The sequence below is a fragment of the Schistocerca cancellata genome, chromosome 1 (genome assembly GCF_023864275.1).
Source record: "Schistocerca cancellata isolate TAMUIC-IGC-003103 chromosome 1, iqSchCanc2.1, whole genome shotgun sequence".
Taxonomy (NCBI): domain Eukaryota; kingdom Metazoa; phylum Arthropoda; class Insecta; order Orthoptera; family Acrididae; genus Schistocerca; species Schistocerca cancellata.
Genome location: NC_064626.1, coordinates 968,850,575 through 968,871,349, shown reverse-complemented (window position 1 = coordinate 968,871,349; position 20,775 = coordinate 968,850,575). Strand labels below are relative to the sequence as shown.

Sequence of the window (20,775 nt, the reverse complement as noted above, 5' to 3'; positions counted from 1 at the left end):
TGTAACTGCTGCCAAGCGGTCATGTGACCCTTCATTGCTGACATACACTTGACCGCAGAGCATTATTCGTCACTTTATCCTACAGCTGATATGCAGCCTGCAATATGGCTGCTTCACTAGTGTCGTGTGTCTTATGATATGATGTACTCATTCCTCGATGTGGTTATCATGTTCAACTCTAAATTACTTTCCTGACAAAATATGGTGGCTGCTTTCTTTTGGTTACTGCAATTTCACGGTGAATTAAGATGGGGAGGTAATCGCTGGTGTACAAGACATCAGCCACTTCTCTTTGAGCAGTGTCAGCAAAGTATGGAGAGTACATGCAGAAATCACAGTGTCTAGGAAAAGAACCTGAAATATTCATAATTAAGAAGGAAAACCATTTTTATTTCATGAATTATATTTGGTCATTCAAGATGACCTGAACAGAGCTAACCATAGCTTTACATTATCATCTTCTGCCTAATCCATTGTTGTTGAACGAGGTTCAGAACTGAGCGCCATATTTCCCGTATTACGAAACAAACTTGTATTCATAAATTGAATTATACTACCAGACTCTTACTTCGTTGTCTGAACACTGCGACATACGTTACACACCACTGGCCATTAAAATTGCTACACCACGAAGATGACGTGTGACAGACGCGAAATTTAACCGAAAGGAAGAACATGCTGTGATATGCAAATGATTAGCTTTTCAAAGCATTCACACAAGGTTGGCGACGGTGGCAACACCTACAACGTGTGGACATGAGGAAAGTTTCCAACGGATTTCTCTTACACAAACAGCAGTTGACCGGCGTTGCCTGGTGAAACGTTGTTGTGATGCCTCGTGTAAGGAGGAGAAATGCGTACCATCATGTTTCCGACTTCCATAAAGGTCGGATTGTAACCTATCGCAATTGCGGTTTATCTTATCGCGACATTGCCGCTCGCGTTGGTCGAAATCCAATGACTGTTAGCAGAATATGGAATCGGCGGGTTTAGGAGGGTAATACGGAACGCCGTGCTGGATCCCAACGGCCTCGTATCACTAGCAGTCGAGATGACAGGCATCTTATCCGCATGGCTGTAACGAATCGTGCAGCCATGTCTCGATCCCTGAGTCAACAGATGGGGACGTTTGCAAGACAACAACCATCTGCACGAACAGTTCGACGACGTTTTCAGCAGCATGGACTATCAGCTCGGAGACCATGGCTGCGGTTACCCTTGACGCTGCATCACAGACAGGAGCGCAGGTTCGAATTCTGCCTCGGGCATGGATGTGTGTGATGTCCTTAGGTTAGTTAGGTTTAACTAGTTCTAAGTTATAGGACCACAGATGTTAAGTCCCATAGTGCTCAGAGCCATTTGAACCATTTTTGAACTTGTACATGTGAGGGTTGTCCAGAAAGTAGTGTACCATATTTTTTTCTTCAACAATTCTTTATTGAATATAATGAGAATTATGTTTTATCTACGCACCCTGTTTTTCCACGTAATGAACAACCCTTTCTGTGGCCTTCCTCCAGCACGAAACAACGGCGAGTATGCCCTGTCGGTACCAGTCCTTGTCCTGGTGACGGAACCAGTTCTTCACTGTGTAAATCACCGCCTCATCGTCCTCAAAATGTCTCCCACGAATGACATCGTTTAATGGCCCAACAAGTGGAAGTCCGAGGGGGATAGGTCAGGTGTGTCCGGTGTGACAGCCATGGATGTTCTCCCCGACCGCTGCAAATTGTGGAGCTCCGCCGAACTGCCTTCTGATGACCTCACCCTGTGTACCGAGCGACTAACTGTACTTCTGTCAACAGCATGTGCTCCACAGACTTTGCACAAGCGTTTGTGAATATTCCCCACAATTTCTCTCTCTGCAGTGAGAAATTCAATGACGGCACGTTGCTTGTAACGTATATCACCTACAGACGCCATTTTGAAACTGTCCTGCAGCTGCGCTCTCTGTCGGAAGTTACGGAAACTTGGTGCGCTCACTCAAGAGTCTTCAAGTAATTCATATGTAATGTTTTGCATTTGATAGCATTGCTTTCGGCTGAGAAAAAAAAATGCTGTGCGTTACTTTCTAGGCAACCCTCGTTTACCGGGTCATTCAGCTGCCCCTATATAATGTTTTTGTGCAGTACACAACGCCTTCAAAACCGACGTGCGAGATATTCATATTCTCTCGCTTACTATGAGGAGACCTTTTCGCTGGAGGCCACGATTATCGAATTATTCATGAAACACGTGTCTGAAGGTTACTTTTGCACGTTTTTCTTCAATAATTCGAAAACAATAACTTCTTGCGGTCACATTTCCCAGCACAATAAATAAATAAAATTTCCTACAATAAGGTCATGTTGACTGAGAAAGTCAACTGCCGCGCGGAGTGGCCGTGCCCGCATCTCGTGGTCGTGCGGTAGCGTTCTCGCTTCCCACGCCCGGGTTCCCGGGTTCGATTCCCGGCGGGGTCAGGGATTTTCTCTGCCTCATGATGGCTGGGTTTGTGTGCTGTCCTTAGGTTAGTTAGGTTTAAGTCGTTCTAAGTTCTAGGGGACTTATGACCACAGCAGTTGAGTCCCATAGTGCTCAGAGCCATTTGAACCATTTGAACCATTTTTCGGAGTGGCCGTGCGGTTAGAGGCGCCCTGACACCGATTGCGCGGCACCTCCCGCCGGAGGTTCGAGACCTCCCTCGGGCATGGTTGTGTGTGTGTGTGTGTGTGTGTGTGTATTTGTTGTTCGTAGCGTAACTTAGTTTAAGTAGTGTGTACGTCTAGGGACTGATGACCTCAGCAGTTTGGTCCCTCAGGAATTCACATGTATTTGAACGTTCAGAACTAACGGATTACATGTAGCGGGCGAAGGCATGTGAAAAATCTTACAAATGGTATTTTGTGGAGTTGTAGGTTGCATAAAATCCATGGAATAGGATCAGCTGAGTCACCCTCTACTCGACCCCGACTTGTAACGTACGTCCACCTTGACAATTTGCCACCTGCTATTTGTCTAAAAGGGATAGATCCAGGTGCCACCCCTCCCTATCGCATCGAAACACCACATGTAGTTACACAATGAATGGCTCCCTTAAAGATTTACAGATAAGACAATGTCTGCCAATCAGTATGTTACCTTTAAATTTCGGCGCTTTAACTTCATTCCTAGGCTACAGGTAGTGTTTTCCTTAGGAAAGCTAAGACCGCTAATTTATGTATTACTAATGACAAAATACATGTAATTACTCTTGTATTTAACTGTGTAAAAATCATACCGAACTGGTGCATTACAATCATAGTGTCCCTCTAGTCATTAGAAAAACCTAAGGTAAGGAATGTGATTTTACTATCCCAAAACTCCTTCAGAATTTTCTCGTACGAAAGTTAGATACCTTTAAAACTTAAATGGAGAGGTTAACATTTCCGCCAATAGTAATACGAATAAGATGGTCTTCCTTTCAAACATTACAGAACTTTAGCCTACTCTAATACTCACATTCAACCATTGTCACATTATTCTTCACATGGAATAATAATGAGTCAGATAAAATAAATGAAAGAAGGATATGCTGCTCTATTTAGAGACTTACGTTTGTACCTACTCTCCAAGGACCACGGAATATGTTTTGCCTCGCGAAGCGAGACGGTAGCGTCTCGTGAAACGCACGAACAAAGCGCAGTGTACCACGGCGTGTGACGTCCCTGAACAAACAACAAGTCTCCACCTAATGGGCAAGCGGAGAGTCCGGAAGCACGACCACCGACAAACACCGAAGTACGATAGCGCGACAGCGCGGGGAAGTAACAACACAAAATACAAGCGGGCGTGACGAGGTGTACAAGGATCAGGTAACGCCAGCATACGGCTAACTCCGTATTCGACGTGGCGGAAGCAGATAAGTTGCGAATCCGAAGGCACAGCCCAGTGTACGCTACACACAAGCTGCTCACGGCAGAATCGCGGACCATTCCGACTTTCAACCGCAAACAACTCCTCGTCTGACAGGCCAGCATCTGGCTGGGTGCCAAAGAATACACAGCGAGTTAGCAGGTAACCGAAGACATAAATGAGAGTCAGCTATTTTTTCCAGTTTCAATTAGTTTTCTAAACAACGTTTTAGTTATATTTTTGGAATCATTGTTAAACCATTGCTATCCTACTCACACTGACGATACGTTATGCGTACGGGCCAACAAGACGAAGTCACGTTGTGCTTCATTAATCTGTCAACACGACGCTGGTATACTAAGAGATTACTTATCGCGATTTATCCACTGTATTTTTCATTATTGTTTGCACATTTACATAGACGACATTTGACGATGTACAAATAAATGGATAACAAATTCTAGGAGTACTCACGATCAACTCTGTAACAGCAGTCCCAAGCTGAAGTATCTGAGGTCGTACACATAAAATCTTCGGAGTTCCCACTGGCGCCGATACTTACCACGTGTAGTGTAGAGTAAAACAAAAATTTTCATTTGCTTTCCGGTGGGAGAGACATTTAAGGTTGACTGAGAAAACAGAACTCATTTCCGCGCAAAGCTCAAAATGGTTCAAAAATCTTCTAAGATCATCAGTCCCCTAGAACTTAGAACTACTTAAACCTAACTAACCTAAGGACATCACACACATTCATGCTCGAGGCAGGGTTCGAACCTTTCTACCGTAGCGGTCGGGCGGTTCTAGACTGTAGCACCTAGAACCGCTCGGCCACTGCCGCACAAAGTGCCTTACAGGAACACATAAACCTTTGTTCCGGATACACTGCAAGTTGCGTGTTAAACGGCATTTCCAATTATTCCAGCAGTTCGTGACTTTGTCTTTGCTGATTACTTGAAAATATGTTCTGGAACCTCTAACGATATACACTCCATGGAAGGAAACATATATGTTGGTTGTCCTGCTGAGACATACTGTGCCAAAGTTGTCCAACTGGCGCGTTAGATCTTTAAAATCCCAAACCGGTTGGAGAGCCCTGCCATTCTGAATCTCCATTAAATGAGGTATGGAGATAGCTTGAACCCTGAATAAAAATACAGGCTACTAGAAAGTTTGTAGTACAAGATACTTTTCGATTTGAAGAGTTTTACGTAAATCAGGGAAAACAGATGCTTCAAGTGATTGAAAAGATGCAGATAGAAAGTAAAGTAAAAAACGGAAACAGATTAGGAGAGACAAGTACGTTACCTTCACAAGAAAACAAAACGATGAGATTAAGAGAATATTTATCAGAACAATGAGACGTTTTCGGAGGAGTGATATAAGGGTGGTTCTACAACATTCCAAATTTCTTCAAGATGGTAGACCCTCCCGTCCTCCCTGATCCCTGCCTCTGATGTAGAGAGGCAATGTCGCACTGATTACATCATGGTTTTTTCCTCTCCACCATCCCTTTCCTCTGCCCCTCCTACCCTGCCCCCACTCCTCCCAGATCCTTCCCACACATGGAAAGATAGAGGGAAGGATGGCTCAGTCTATGGAAGGACATAGGGTGGCTTTTCTTTATTTTGGGGTCTTATTCCGTTTCAGAAAGCTTCCTAATAATTTTCTTCTTCATTTCTTGTGCATGTGCTCACCTTGACGTGTGGAGACCGATTGACGTAGTTCACGTTAGCGCCACAAGAGGGCTCTCGATATTGTGACACCGTTGTTAAAAAAATTGGCAGAAACCAACAGCAACACTTATACAGCGGTAAAACCTTGGTCAGTATGTTCAGACACGTTAGAAGTAGTTGTCCCATAGAACGCAGGCGAAACAGCAATCAGATCTTGCTCCTTCAGAAATGTCTTTGTTGGTGTTCACAGTCCTCCCTAGAAAATGTGACATGTTACATCAAAGCTGGTGCAAAATTCTTTCAGACTTTTGTTGTTCACAAGGTCGACATTACAGAAATGTTTTTGTCAGTGTTCACCAGTCAAAACTGGGAAAATGGTTGTTGGCTACATCAGAGCCAAAGTCAGCTTTTCCAGATGCTTCTGAAGCAAACGCTTTAGGAAAGGCATTATTCTTTGCTGGTATTTCTAGGAATGTCCTTGAAGCAGCCGCTACAGATTCGCTGGCTCAAACACACTGGGGGGATAGGGTGGCTCACAAGCGAAGTGCATCCTTCAGACAGAACACAGGAAGTGTATTGTTAAGTGAGTACTCCTTCCGGGAAATGCCTCTGATACATCACTACAAGCCGACAGACCACATCAAAGTGAGACAACTGCCAAAAGATGCTGCTTTCGGCTGTGGGCTTACAGGGCGGGAACAAAAATCCTGATCCTCATAGAATGATATTGGCAGCTGTGCACAGGACGAAATCGGCTTTCTAGGAGGGCGTTTGAAGTAGCAGCCCACGAGCGAGCGTTTCGTTCTCGGAAATGCTCATAATGATATGCAGGTGGTCAGGTACTTACAAGGAAGAAAGCTTCCAGTGCATGTGTCTACAGGATTACAGCTGTTCTGGGAATGAAACACCATTATTCCCATTTACGAGCCTTAGCCAACAGAGGTGTAGGAAATAAATTGTACGATTTTGATATGAGTGTAGCATTCATTATCTTACTTGAACATGGCATCTGAAGACGAAATTACTGGCCAGTCTACTCTGGTCTACTCCAGCACTATCTACCAAGACCACCGTATACCTGAAGAACCGATCAGTCGAAGCCTTTCTTTGTACTTTCCCAGTCTCGATAGGCTAAGTGACGACTTCCAGTCGGCCTAGACCTCGTGACCACTCCTGTCACCACGGACCCGCGTCGTTAACTCCTACCACTCTGACAGAGAAGCAGGTGAAGGTTAGATGTTGAGTTCTACGTGCAATTCCATCCATGATACAGACTTCCTAGTTTATGAAATCAACTTTATCCAATCCGAGATATGATTTTTGTGGTCCACAAACCTCGAATTTCTCATGCTGAATGTGGATTACACTCTCTAATGCAATTAATTGTAAAATAAAGAAGAATTCGGATCATGCTAGTGTTTAAACTTGTCAAAGTATCATTACTTGTTGATTCTTCATGTGGAAATCCTCTCAGCGGCATCAGAACACCATGCGACAGAGTGATTCCGACAATGCCTATATGTGTTAAATTTGCTTCCAAGAAGAAGTAGGAGTTCCACTCTTTCCATGCAGAGAGTTTACTCCTTGTATTAGATGTGGACCTCATGTGCTGTGTGTCCGAGACCTATTGCAGCTACAGTAAGACCGTTTTTGTCGAAGGCAACGAAGTTGTAAGAGATACAATTGTTTTATGATGTAATTTTTATACTTTGTTAATACACATCGTGAAGAATAAGGAATTATAGTTAAAATGCGTTCTTTCTTGTGTTTTCCTATATCAGTCATACTTAGGTCAGCTCTTAATATGAACGCTAGGGTTACAGTGTGATCTGCGTTAATGAATCATGATTTTTTACTGTTGCATAGAACTGACATACGATATCACCATTCAGTCAATGTATGCAATCTTCGAGGTGAATAAACAAACATCATTTCGCTCCGAATGAGATACTCCTGTTAAGATCTGGGTTACACGGCTCCATATCATTTGCTAACAAACGCTTTACGACATGTACACGCCACTAAGATAGTAGCGATTGGATTCTGAATTGGGGTGTGCTGCTCGGAGAAATAGGGAATCTGATTGCTGCCTATGGGCACGCGTCACTTTAGTATAAAGCAATTAAATCCACATGTCCTTGGTTTTACACTGTATGCAGTACTTTAATAGCAGGAAGTCTGTGCACTCTAAGAAACATTGTACCATTTCCCATAGCCAGGAGAAGGGTGCACAAGTGCAGCAATTGGTATGGATGAAGCAAGAATATAAAAAATCTGTGTGAAGTGGAGCTGGCTGACCCTGAAATGAACCATCAGACTTTGCTATTGCAATGGATTTCTACAGATGGCTACTAGCTTATGAATTCGGATGAAACGCCAGTTTCTTTACAAGAATGGATATGTGCGAGTATATAACGTCTGTCTGAAACTTTTACATCTTTCTTCGACCAAAAAGAATTTCATTTTTAAGTTAAAGATTTACTACTGAACTGTATGAGTTTGATCCTAACTGCTACAGATGGGGCAGAACGTTTCAAAGATCTGTGTGGGGCCGGCTGGAGTGGCAGTTCGGTTCTAGGCGCTACAGTCTGGAGCCGAGCGACCGCTACGGTCGCAGGTTCGAATCCTGCCTCGGGCATGGATGTGTGTGATGTCCTTAGGTTAGTTAGGTTTAATTAGTTCTAAGTTCTAGGCGACTGATGACCACAGAAGTTAAGTCGCATAGTGCTCAGAGCCAATTGAACCAACCATCTGCCGGCCGAAGTGACCGTGTGGTTAAAGGCGCTGCAGTCTGGAACCGCACGACCGCTACGGTCGCAGGTTCTAATCCTGCCTCGGGCATGGATGTTTGTGATGTCATTAGGTTAGTTAGGTTTAACTAGTTCTAAGTTCTAGGGGACTAATGACCTCAGCAGTTGAGTCCCATAGTGCTCAGAGCCATTTGAACCATTTTTGAACCAACCATCTGTGTGGGACACACATGGCGTGGAAGACTATAGCATTAACTGAACGTATATTAATGGTGGGAGGGATTAGCATATACAGCATCGCTGCATTTACATAGCCGTGACAGACGTATGAAGATTAATGTAGATATATATGTAGGTATACCACTGGATTACAGGGTACTTTTTCTTTCTAAGCAAATTCCATTTCTAAATCAGGAGAGATTCTATATAGACGTATATGACAAGGATGATTGCAGTTTTAACGGAGCATTTGTTAATCGTGACAGGGACTAAAACACACAGCATCACTGCCGGCCGGAGTGGCCGTGCGGTTCTGGGCGCTACAGTCTGGAGCCGAGCGACCGCAACGGTCGCAGGTTCGAATCCTGCCTCGGGCATGGATGTGTGTGATGTCCTTAGGTTAGTTCGGTTTAATTACTTCTAAGTTCTAGGCGACTGATGACCTTAGAAGTTAGGTCGCATAGTGCTCAGAGCCATTTGAACCATTTGAACAGAGCATAACTATACTTAAATAGAACTGATTTACATTTGAAGACTGTTAGAGTATTTCACAAATAATTGTTTTTGTTTGCTTCGAATTCTACATTTATTGCATCCACAACCTGTCGGGGTAGGTATACCACCATGCTTTTATTTTCGTTGATCTTAGAATGTCTGAGTGACTGAAATCACCAACAGCACATCATCTAAATGTGCTGTTTTGTAAGCACGACAATACCACAGCACAGATCTACTCTCGCTCCACTGCAGCACATACCGCTTCCTGTAGCAACGTATGTGCATGACACTTTCATGCCTTAGGAATACACTCTGCAATGGCTCCTGACGTGTTAATTTGAACATAGCAACACCAAGTGCAATGAGTAATGATGCAATAACTCTGCTGCTCTCCCTTGCAGGTCTTGGGGTTGGAATAGGCCCATGGTATTATTGCCTAACGACCAAAAGGCGACTCCAAGGTTTTGGCTTTTCTGTGGTGGTCCCCTCTCGGGTCTGACCTCAACCTTTTCTAAATTTCTTACGATAGCGCGTCCCGTTTGGGGAAGGACGCCTTATGTGGTGATTTTTGTTTGTCCATCGTGCACTCACACCTTGCATCCTGCTTACTGTAGTGTGGCGGGCTTGGCCCCCTCAGTCTTGTAGGTTGCCTACTTCTCGTCTCCTGCGCCATACCATCCTACACACGTCCGACAATTCTTGACCATTTTGGTATCAAAAATCCAACGCGGTAACCAGTCAGTCGTGGTGGGGTTTTCAAGTAGCCTCTTGATGATAGGCCTCTGACAACACAAGGATCACACTGCTGATGCCTGAGCTGTGACCTCCCCATTTATGCCAAGGAGTAGGTGTCCATCCTTTCTGGGGCACCAGGACTCCCAGCAATGGCTGTCCCGCCAGGTGGCCCTTATGTGGCTGGGTGGCGCCTGTCGAGAGAGCCCCTGACCGGAGTGAATGGCATCAGGGAGGACGACTCGCAATTAAACGTGTTAAATCGACCCAAGCCGATGGTCGTTCGGCCCCAGCTGTCTCCAAGCTCATATGAAATGATTTTGATGCTACGACCTATGATTCCGATTGTTCCCCTCCCTGGCCACATCAAGGGAGGTCCATTGGGTGACTCACTCTCATGAGCCCCATTAGCCTCGGTACCTAGATTGCTGCAGGACTGATGCAGAGACCGTCCAGGCAACGAAGGCCTAGTTGGGTTTGGGGAAGTGTTGCCTAAAATGCTCAGCAGGGCGAATTTGATCCAAGCGGCCTCCACAGCCCAGTCATGAGCGTTGCTTGCCTGTGACAAGTAGGCTGGTATCCCCATCTCGATTACTCCCCATAAAAGCCTTAACTTGGTCCAGGGTCTTATTTTCCATCGTGACCTCCTTTTGAAGTCAGATGAGGAGCTAGACACCAACTTAGAGTGACGGCGTGTCAACTTTGTCCAGCCTGTGCATAGGGGACCCAAAGACAAAGGGGTTGCTACCATCATCTTATATGATGGTGCCTCAAAACATTTCAATGTTGTGCATCGCACATACTCAGCCATCGACCTTTCGGTCTGCAGCCCTGGCCTTCTACCATCTTCCATTGGAGTGTGCACAAAAACTTCTGTGGTAGTGATCTCTTTGTGATGTTTCTGTCACTTCTGCAGCGACATTCTTCTGGGCCCCTCCCAAGCTTGGCTTTGAATAAGGCTGACTGGGACTCGTTTGACTCCATTGCCGCCATTACACCTCTTCCAAATAACACCATTGAGGTCGTGGTTCACATGATAACCACCAGCATCGTTTCTGTGGTGGAATCTGCAATCCCCTGCACTTACAGTTTCCCTTGGCAGTGGACTGTGCCCTGGTGGTCCTTGGAGATCACTGAGGCAATTCGAAGTGCTGGCAAGACCTCCAATGTTATAAGAGGCTCCTAACCCTGGACCAAGTTCTTGCCTTTAAGTGGCTCTGTGCCTGAACCTGTCGCCTTATTTTTCGATGGAAGCAGGAGTGCTGGGAAAGATATGTCTCCACCAATGGCATCCTTACCTCCCCATCGCAGGTTTGGACCAAGATTAGGTAACTCTATGGATACCAGGCCTCCCTCAGCGCCCCTGGGCTTCCCCTGAATTGAGTTGTCTGTACTGAATCAGACATGATAGCTGAACTCCTCACAGAGCATTATGCTTAGTTCTGCTTCTACAAATTACCAATTGGCCTTCTGCTCCCTGGAAGAGCGACTGGAACATTGGAGCCTTTCCTTCCATGTGTGCCACCCCCTGACTCGTACAATGCTCCATTCAGTGAGTGGGAATTCCACAGTGCCCAGGCCAGATTGCATCTACTATCAGATGCTCAAACACCTCTCGGTGGACTATCAGCAACCCCTCCTACGCCTTTTCAGGCATATCTGGGTTAAGAGTGAGTTCCCTCCTTAATGGTGAGAAGGCATTATCATACCAGTGTTAATACCTGGCAGGAACCCAGTGGAGGTGACGACTGCTGGCCATTAATGCTGTGCATGTATGTAGCTTGCCTGGACATCCCAAATACCATCTCCTGTACCCCAACTCGGTCGTCCATCTTCCAGAACGGCAGCTCCGGTCAGGGTGTACGATGGCAGTTCACGTCCAGTCTCTTCTCTCTGAGCTTGAGTTTTTCTCTTTCCCAGCTCCTTTCCGGGCCCATTTATGTATAACCCTGTGATTTGTACTCCTCCCATGCATTCAGCTGGATATGGCACAAGGCCCAAAAGACTCAGTCCCTCCTGAGGCCCTCTACCGGCGGTTTCTTTCAATTCATGCCGTGTTTCACGGCTCTGACGTAGTTTATGCCTACGGTTTGATGGTTGTTGGTCGAGTTGGTTTTGCTTTTACTCTTGGGGATCAATCTGAGCAACACTCATTGATGAATGGCTGCAGTGCTTTCACTGGAGAGCTAGTAGCCATGTCTCGCGCCCTGGAGTATATCTGCTCCTGCTCGGGTGAGTCGATCGTCTAGTGACTCCCTGAGCGATTTACAAGCTATTGACCAGTGTTTTCCTTGCTTTCGTCTGGTGATGACTATCCAGGAGTCCTTCCATACCCTTGCCCATTGCAGCCGCTCCGTGGTTTTTGTGTGGATCCTGGGCCATGTCGGTATACCGGGTAATGAAAGTGCTGACAGGCTGGGCAAACAAGCTATCAGTGAACTGGCCCCGGAGATTGGCCTTTTGGAATGTGATCTCCAGTCGGTATTGCTGCAGAAACTCGTTGGTGCCTTTGGTGATGAATGGCGCACCCTGCCTTCCCCCTACAAACTTCCGGTTATCAAGGAGACTATCGGTGTGTGGCGCTCCTCCATGTGAGCCTCTCCCAAAGATTCCCTTGTTCTCTGCTTGCTACGCATTGCCCACACCTTTCTGATGCATGGTCATTTATTTCGCCGTGAGAACCCACCTCTATGTCTCTGTGGATCAGTGTTGACAGTGGTCCACATCTTCTACATCTACATCTACATTTATACTCCGCAAGCCACCCAACGGTGTGTGGCGGAGGGCACTTTACGTGCCACAGTCATCACCTCCCTTTTCTGTTCCAGTCGCGTATGGTTCGCGGGAAGAACGACTGTCTGAAAGCCTCTGTGCGCGCTCTAATCTCTCTAATTTTACATTCGTGATCTCCTCGGGAGGTATAACTAGGGGGAAGCAATATATTCGATACCTCATCCAGAAACGCACCCTCTCGAAACCTGGCGAGCAAGTTACACCGCGATGCAGAGCGCCTCTCTTGCAGAGTCTGCCACTTGAGTTTGCTAAACATCTCTGTAACGCTATCACGCTTACCAAATAACCCTGTGACGAAACGCGCCGCTCCTCTTTGGATCTTCTCTATCTCCTCCGTCAACCCTATTTGGTACGGATCCCACACTGATGAGCAATACTCAAGTATAGGTCGAACGAGTGTTTTGTAAGCCACCTCCTTTGTTGATGGACTACATTTTCTAAGGACTCTCCCAATGAATCTCAACCTGGTACCCGCCTTACCAATAATTAATTTTATATGATCATTCCACTTCAAATCGTTACGCACGCATACACCCAGATATTTTACAGAAGTAACTGCTACCGGTGTTTGTTCCGCTATCATATAATCATACAATAAAGGATCCTTCTTTCTATGTATTCGCAATACATTACATTTGTCTATGTTAGGGGTCAGTTGCCACTCCCTGCACCAAGTGCCTATCCGCTGCAGATCTTCCTGCATTTCGCTACAATTTTCTAATGCTACAACTTCTCTGTAAACTACAGCATCATCCGCGAAAAGCCGCATGGAACTTCCGACACTATCTACTAGGTCATTTATATATTTTGTTAAAAGCAATGGGCCCATAACACTCCCCTGTGGCACGCCAGAGGTTACTTTAACGTCTGTAGACGTCTCTCCATTGATAACAACATGCTGTGTTCTGTTTGCTAAAAACTCTTCAATCCAGCCACACACCTGGTCTGATATTCCGTAGGATCTTACTTTGTTTATCAGGCGACAGTGCGGAACTGTATCGAACGCCTTCCGGAAGTCAAGGAAAATAGCGTCTACCTGGGAGCCTGTATCTAATATTTTCTGGGTCTCATGAACAAATAAAGCGTGTTGGGTCTCACACGATCGTTTTTTTCCGGAATCCATGTTGATTCCTACAGAGTAGATTATGGGTTTCCAAAAACGACATGATACGCGAGCAAAAAACATGTTCTAAAATTCTACAACAGATCGACGTCAGAGATATAGGTCTATAGTTTTGCGCATCTGCTCGATGACCCTTCTTGAAGACTGGGGCTACCTGTGCTCTTTTCCAATCATTTGGAACCTTCCGTTCCTCTAGAGACTTGCGGTACGCGGCTGTTAGAAGGGGGGCAAGTTCTTTCGCGTACTCTGTGTAGAATCGATTTGGTATCCCGTCAGGTCCAATGGACATTTCTCTGATGAGTGATTCAAGTTGATTTTCTATTCCTTGGACACTTATTTCGATGTCAGCCATTGTTTCGTTTGTGCGAGGATTTAGAGAAGGGACTGCAGTGCTGTCTTCCTCTGTGAAACAGCTTTGGAAAAAGGTGTTGAGTATTTCAGCTTTACGCGTGTCATCCTCTGTTTCAATGCCATCATCATCCCGGACTGTCTGGATATGCTGTTGCGAGTCACTTACTGATTTAACGTAAGACCAGAGCTTCCTAGGATTTTCTGTCTAGTCGGTACATAGAATTTTATTTTCGAATTCACTGAACGCTTCACGCATGGCCCTACTTATGCTAACTTTGACATAGTTTAGCTTCTGTTTGTCTGAGAGATTTTGGCTGCGTTTACACTTGGAGTGAATCTCTCTTTGCAGTAGTTTCCTAACTTCGTTGTTGAACCACGGTGGGCTTTTCCCGTCCCTCACAGTTTTATTCGGCACGTACCTGTCTAAAACGCATTTTACGATTGCCTTGAACTTTTTCCATAAACACTCAACATTGTCAGTGTCGGAACAGAAATTTTCGTTTTGATCTGTTAGGTAGTCTGAAATCTGCCTTCTATTACTCTTGCTGAACAGATAAACCTTCCTCCCTTTTTTTATATTCTTATTAACTTCCATATTCAGAGATGCTGCAAAGGCCTTATGATCACTGATTCCCTGTTCTGCACTTACAGAGTCGAAAAGTTCGGGTCTGTTTGTTATCAGTAGGTCCAAGATGTTTTTCTTTTCTTTTTTTTTTTTTTTTTTGCTCATGAGTCTACTGACTGGTTTGATGCGGCCCGCCACGAATTCTTTCCCTGTGCTAACCTCTTCATCTCACAGTAGCACTTGCAATCTACGTCCTCAATTATTTGCTTGACGTATTCCAATCTCTGTCTTCCACTACAGTTTTTGCCCTCTACAGCTCCCTCTAGTACCATGGCAGTCATTCCCTCATGTCTTATCAGATGTCCTATCATCTTGTCCCTTCTCCTTATCAGTGTTTTCCACATATTCCTTTCCTCTCCGATTCCGCGTAGAACCTCCTCATTCCTTACCTTATCAGCCCACCTAATTTTCAACATTCGTCTATAGCACCACATCTGAAGTGCTTCGATTCTCTTCTGTTCAGGTTTTCCCACAGTCCACGTTTCACTACCATACAATGCTGTACTCCAGACGTACATCCTCAGAATTTTCTTCCTCAAATTAAGGCCGGTATTTGGTATTAGTAGACTACTCTTGGCCAGAAATGCCTTTTGCCATAGCGAGTCTGCATTTGATGTCCTCCTCGCTCCGTCCGTCATTGGTTATTTTACTGCCTAGGTACCAGAATTTCTTAACTTCATTGACTTCGTGACCATCAATCCTGATGTTAAGTTTCTCGCTGTTCTCATTTCTACTACTTCTCATTACCTTCGTCTTTCTCCGATTTACTCTCAAACCATACTGTGTACTCGTTAGACTGTTCATTCCGTTCAGCAGATCATTTAATTCGTCTTCACTTTCACTCAGGATAGCAATGTCATCAGCGAATCGTATCATTGATATCCTTTCACCTTGTATTTTAATTCCACTCCTGAACCTTTCTTTTATTTCCATCATTGCTTCCTCGATGTACAGATTGAAGAGTAGGGGCGAAAGGCTACAGCCTTGTCTTACACCCTTCTTAATACGAGCACTTCGTTCTTGATCGTCCACTCTTATTATTCCCTGTTGGTTGTTGTACATATTGTATATGACCCGTGTCTCCCTATAGCTTACCCCTACATTTTTCAGAATCTCGAACAGCTTGCACCATTTTATATTGTCGAGCGCTTTTTCCAGGTCGACAAATCCTAAGAAAGTGTCTTGATTTTTCTTTAGCCGTGCTTCCATTATTAGCCGTAACGTCAGAATTGCCTCTCTCGTCCCTTTACTTTTCCTAAAGCCAAACTGATCGTCACCTAGCGCATTCTCAATTTTCTTTTCCATTCTTCTGTTTATTATTCTTGTAAGCAGCTTCGATGCATTAGCTGTTAAGCTGACTGTGCGATAATTCTCGCACTTGTCAGCTCTTGCCGTCTTCGGAATTGTGTTAATGATGCTTTTCCGAAAGTCAGATGGTATAACGCCAGACACATATATTCTACACACCAACGTTAATAGTCGTTTTGTGGCCACTTCCCCCAATGATTTTAGATATTCTGATGGAATGTTATCCATCCCTTCTGCCTTATTTGACCGTAAGTCCTCCTAAGCTCTTTTATATTCCGATTCTAATACTGGATCCCCTATCTCTTCTAAATCGACTCCTGTTTCTTCTTCTATCACATCAGACAAATCTTCACCTTCATAGAGGCTTTCAATGTATTCTTTGCACCTACCTGGTCTCTCCTCTGCATTTAACAGTGGAATTCCCGTTGCACTCTTAATGTTACCACCGTTGCTTTTAATGTCACCAAAGGTTGTTTTGACTTTCCTGTATGCTGAGTCTGTCCTTCCGACAATCATATCTTTTTCGATGTCTTCACATTTTTCCTGCAGCCATTTAGTCTTAGCTTCCCTGCACTTCCTATTTATTTCATTCCTCAGCGACTTGTATTTCTGTATTCCTGATTTTCCCGGAACATGTTTGTACTTCCTCCTTGCATCAATCAACTGAAGTATTTCTTCTTCTGTTACCCATGGTTTCTTCGCAGCTACCTTCTTTGTACCTATGTTTTCCTTCCCAACTTCTGTGATGGCCCTTTTTAGAAATGTCCATTCCTTTTCAACTGTGTTGCCTACTGCGCTATTTCTTATTGCTGTATCTATAGCGTTAGAGAACTTCAAACGTATCTCGTCAATCCTTAGTAATTCAGTATCCCACTTCTTTGCGTATTGATTCTTCCTGACTAATGTCTTGAACTTCAGCCTACTCTTCATCACTACTATATTGTGATCTGAGTCTATATCTGCTCCTGGGTACGCCTTACAATCCAATATCTGATTTCGGAATCTCTGACTGACCATGATGTAATCTAATTGAAATATTCCCGTATCTCCCGGCCTTTTCCAAGTATACCTCCTCCTCTTGTGATTCTTGAACAGGGTATTCGCTATTACTAGCTGAAACATGTTACACAACTCAATTAGTCTTTCTCCTCTTTCATTCCTTGTCCCAAGCCCATATTCTTCTCTAACCTTTTTTTCTACTCCTTCCCCTACAACTGCATCCCAGTCGCCCATGTCTATTAGATTTTCTTACCCTTTTCATACTGCATTACCCTTTCAATATCCTCATACACTTTCTCTATCTGTTCATCTTCAGCTTGCGACGTCGGCATGTATACCTGAACTATCGTTGTCGGTGTTGGCCTGCTGTCGATTCTGATTAGAACAACCCAGTCACTGACCTGTTCACAGTAACACACCCTCTGCCCTACCTTTCTATTCATAACGAATCCTACACCTGTTATACCATTTTCTGCTGCTGTTGATATTACCCGATACTCATTTGACCAGCAATCCTTGTCTTCCTTCCACTCACTTCACTGACCACTACTATATCTAGATTGAGCCTTTGCATTTCCCTTTTCAGATTTTCTAGTTTCCCTACCACGTTCAAGCTTCTGACATTCCACGCCCCGACTCGTAGAACGTTATCCTTTCGTAGAATATTGAATCTTTTTCTCATGGTAGCCTCCCCCTTGGCAGTTCCCTCCCGGAGATCCGAATGGGGGACTATTCCGGAATCTTTTGCCAATGGAGAGATCATCATGACACTTCATCAATTACAGGCCACATGTCCTGTGGATACACGTTACGTGTCTTTAATGCAGTGGTTTTCATTGCCTTCTGCATCCTCATGTCGTTGATTATTGCTGATTCTTCCGCCTTTAGGGGAAATTTCCCACCCCTAAGACAAGAGAGTGCCCTGAACCTCTATCCGCTCCTCCGCCCTCTTTGTCAAGGCCGTTGGCAGAATGAGGCTGACTTCTTATGCCGGAAGTCTTCGGCCGCCAATGCTGATAATTTATCAAAATTTAGGCAGTGGCGGGGATCGAACCCGGGACCAAAGACGTTTTGATTATGAATCAAAGACGCTACCCCTAGACCACGGGTACCCACCCTTTATCTGTTAGGTAGTCTGAAATCTGCCTTCTATTACTCTTGCTAAACAGATAAACCTTCCTCCCTTCTTTTATATTCCTATTTACTTCCATATTCAGGATTCTGCAACGACCTTATGACCACTGATTCCCTGTTCTGCACTTACAGAGTCGAAAATTTCGGGTCTGTTTGTTATCAGTAGGTCCAAGATGATATCTCCACGAGTCGGTTCTCTGTTTAATTGCTCGAGGTAATTTTCGGATAGTGCACTCAGTATAATGTCACTCGATGCTCTATCCCTACCACCCGTCCTAAACATCTGAGTGTCCCGGCCTATATCTGGTAAATTGAAATCTCCAACTAAGACTATAACATGCTGAGAAAATTTATGTGAAATGTATTCCAAATTTTCTCTCAGTTGTTCTGCCACCAATGCTGCTGAGTCGGGAGGTCGGTAAAAGAAGCCAACTCTTAACTTAGCTCGGTTGTTGAGTGTAACCTCCACCCATAATAATTCACAGGAACTATCCACTTCTACTTCACTACAGGATAAACGACTACTAACAGCGACAAACACGCCACCACCGGTTGCATGCAATCTATCCTTTCTAAACACCGTCTGTGCCTTTGTAAAAATTTCGGCAGAATTTATCTCTGGCTTCAGCCAGCTTTCTGTACCTATAACGATTTCAGCTTCGGTGCTTCCTATCAGCGCTTGAAGTTCCGGTACTTTACCAATGCAGCTTCGACAGTTTACAATTACAATACCGATTGCTGCTTGGTCCCCGCATGTCCTGACTTTGCCCCGCACCCTTTGAGGCTGCTGCCCTTTCTGTACTTGCCCGAGTCCAACTAACCTAAAAACCCGCCCAGTCCACGCCACGCAACCCCTGCTACCCGTGTAGCCGCTTGCTGCGTGTAGTGGACTGCCTGCTTTTAATTGTGCTTAGACAGATATTTGCGCTGCCGGATAGGCTCCCTGCTCTTTTAACGGATGACGCTGCAATGACAGGCTTAGTTTTGAGTCATATTCGAGCAGTGGGCTGTTATCGCTCAATCTGAGGGTTTGTCTCTTTTGTGTATTGTGTCTGGCCTTTGGCGAACTGTTTTAGATTGGGGTTTTTGGTGTGTCTCTTGGTGGTTGGCTTTTCCTTTTTTTGTTTTCATGGTTGGCTAACCACTGTACAACTCTGTGTGCTTCTTTTTTTCTGGCCTTTGTCTGCGTCTTTCTTGTTCCGTGCCGTCTCTTGTTATCTGTTTTGCTTGATTTTATTTCTTGTAAGATTTTATGGTCGTGGACACAGAGATTTATGACTCTTGCAGTCCGGTTCCTTCAACTCCACAAATCAACCTAACTCTGTTGCTGTCGGAGATGGGAATGTCAAGGCAGAATATGTCATACTTAACTGTCAACTGCCCATTAATATGTATGTCAGTTTGCTGCACAGCTCCTCCTACTCTATTTGAACGAGCATCACCTTCATACCTCACCATACATTCTCAACTTCCACTACACCTCTGAGTCAGTGTCAGCTGCCCACCCAACATTAACACACACAGACCGTTTGTGGCTAAATAATACGTACTGGTGAAAAGTGACATCGATTCGACAACACAGCACTACATAACCCCTGTCCACCAATAATGTGAGCACACATCAGTTCGTGTTGTGTGGCTGATTTGTGAAGCAAAATCATTATGTGGACGCTGCTAGGATCGTATAGATTGTCACACTCCAGTCGAATATGTAATGAAAGAAAAAACAGAAAACTCTTGGAAAGTCAACCTGTTTCTTCTATAATCATTAGGGTGAATTAATATGGAAGTATATAGAAAACCATTATTTACTCGATTAGCGCGTGAGATTAGGATGGAAAGGTTCAAAAAATTGTTCAAATGGCTCTGAGCATTATGGGACTTAACTTCTGAGGTCATCAGTCCCCTAGAACATAGAACTACTTAAACCTAACTAACCTAAGGACATCACACACATCCATGCCCGAAGTAGGATTCGAACCTGATTCGAACTGAAGAAGAATGGATGTGTCAGGGTCAGATTCATGTGGTGCAGTCTTAAGGGAAGCAGCACAAACATCGAGGAATGACATGTTGGTGAACTGAAACAGAAGAATATGTCAATGACAGTGTAGGCTGCGAGTGGACACAATTACGTTCAGTATGTCACCTGCAATGGAGGAACTATAATTCTGATTTAGGTCGCAGAGTCACTAAGATGTCCACTATTACTGGAGGAAACATCAACGTTGACCTGACCTGGCTTGTACTTGTTGGTTAATTGGCTCTCGATGTATGATAGTCGGATAAGTATGTAGGCCCTGGGTTTGCTTCTAAATAAATAACTATATTACAATATGCGTACTATCATGTCGGTATACTCTGCTCTAGACGGAAGAGGGTATCACTGTCGTCCACTCCCAAAGAGCGTCTTGGGGAAAAATGAACAATGCTGCGATTAAACCTCGAAGCCTTCTTATTCTTGCTGTAGCTTTGAAACATTCATGGAAGCGAGAGGCTGTTGCATCTACGTAAATGATTTAATGGATAGCGTGCTTGTTGGAAGCTGTGTCACACGGTTAGCATTGTACTCGTGAGCTATATTCCGACTAGAAAACTGGTGATGTACTCCTCATGAAACACTAAATAGAAGACTCTGATATAACTATGCCGTTGCATATATAGCACAATGGTCATTGGAATACGACAAAGGAGATT

The 20,775-nt window shown here is 44.5% G+C and overlaps 1 protein-coding gene across 1 annotated transcript in view; it reads right to left on the bottom strand.

Annotated features, from left to right (window-relative positions):
* Positions 1-20,775, bottom strand: part of LOC126119013 (nephrin-like) — a 388,927-nt gene that overhangs the window by 182,520 nt on the left and 185,632 nt on the right. The gene's annotated exons all lie outside the window — the stretch shown is intronic.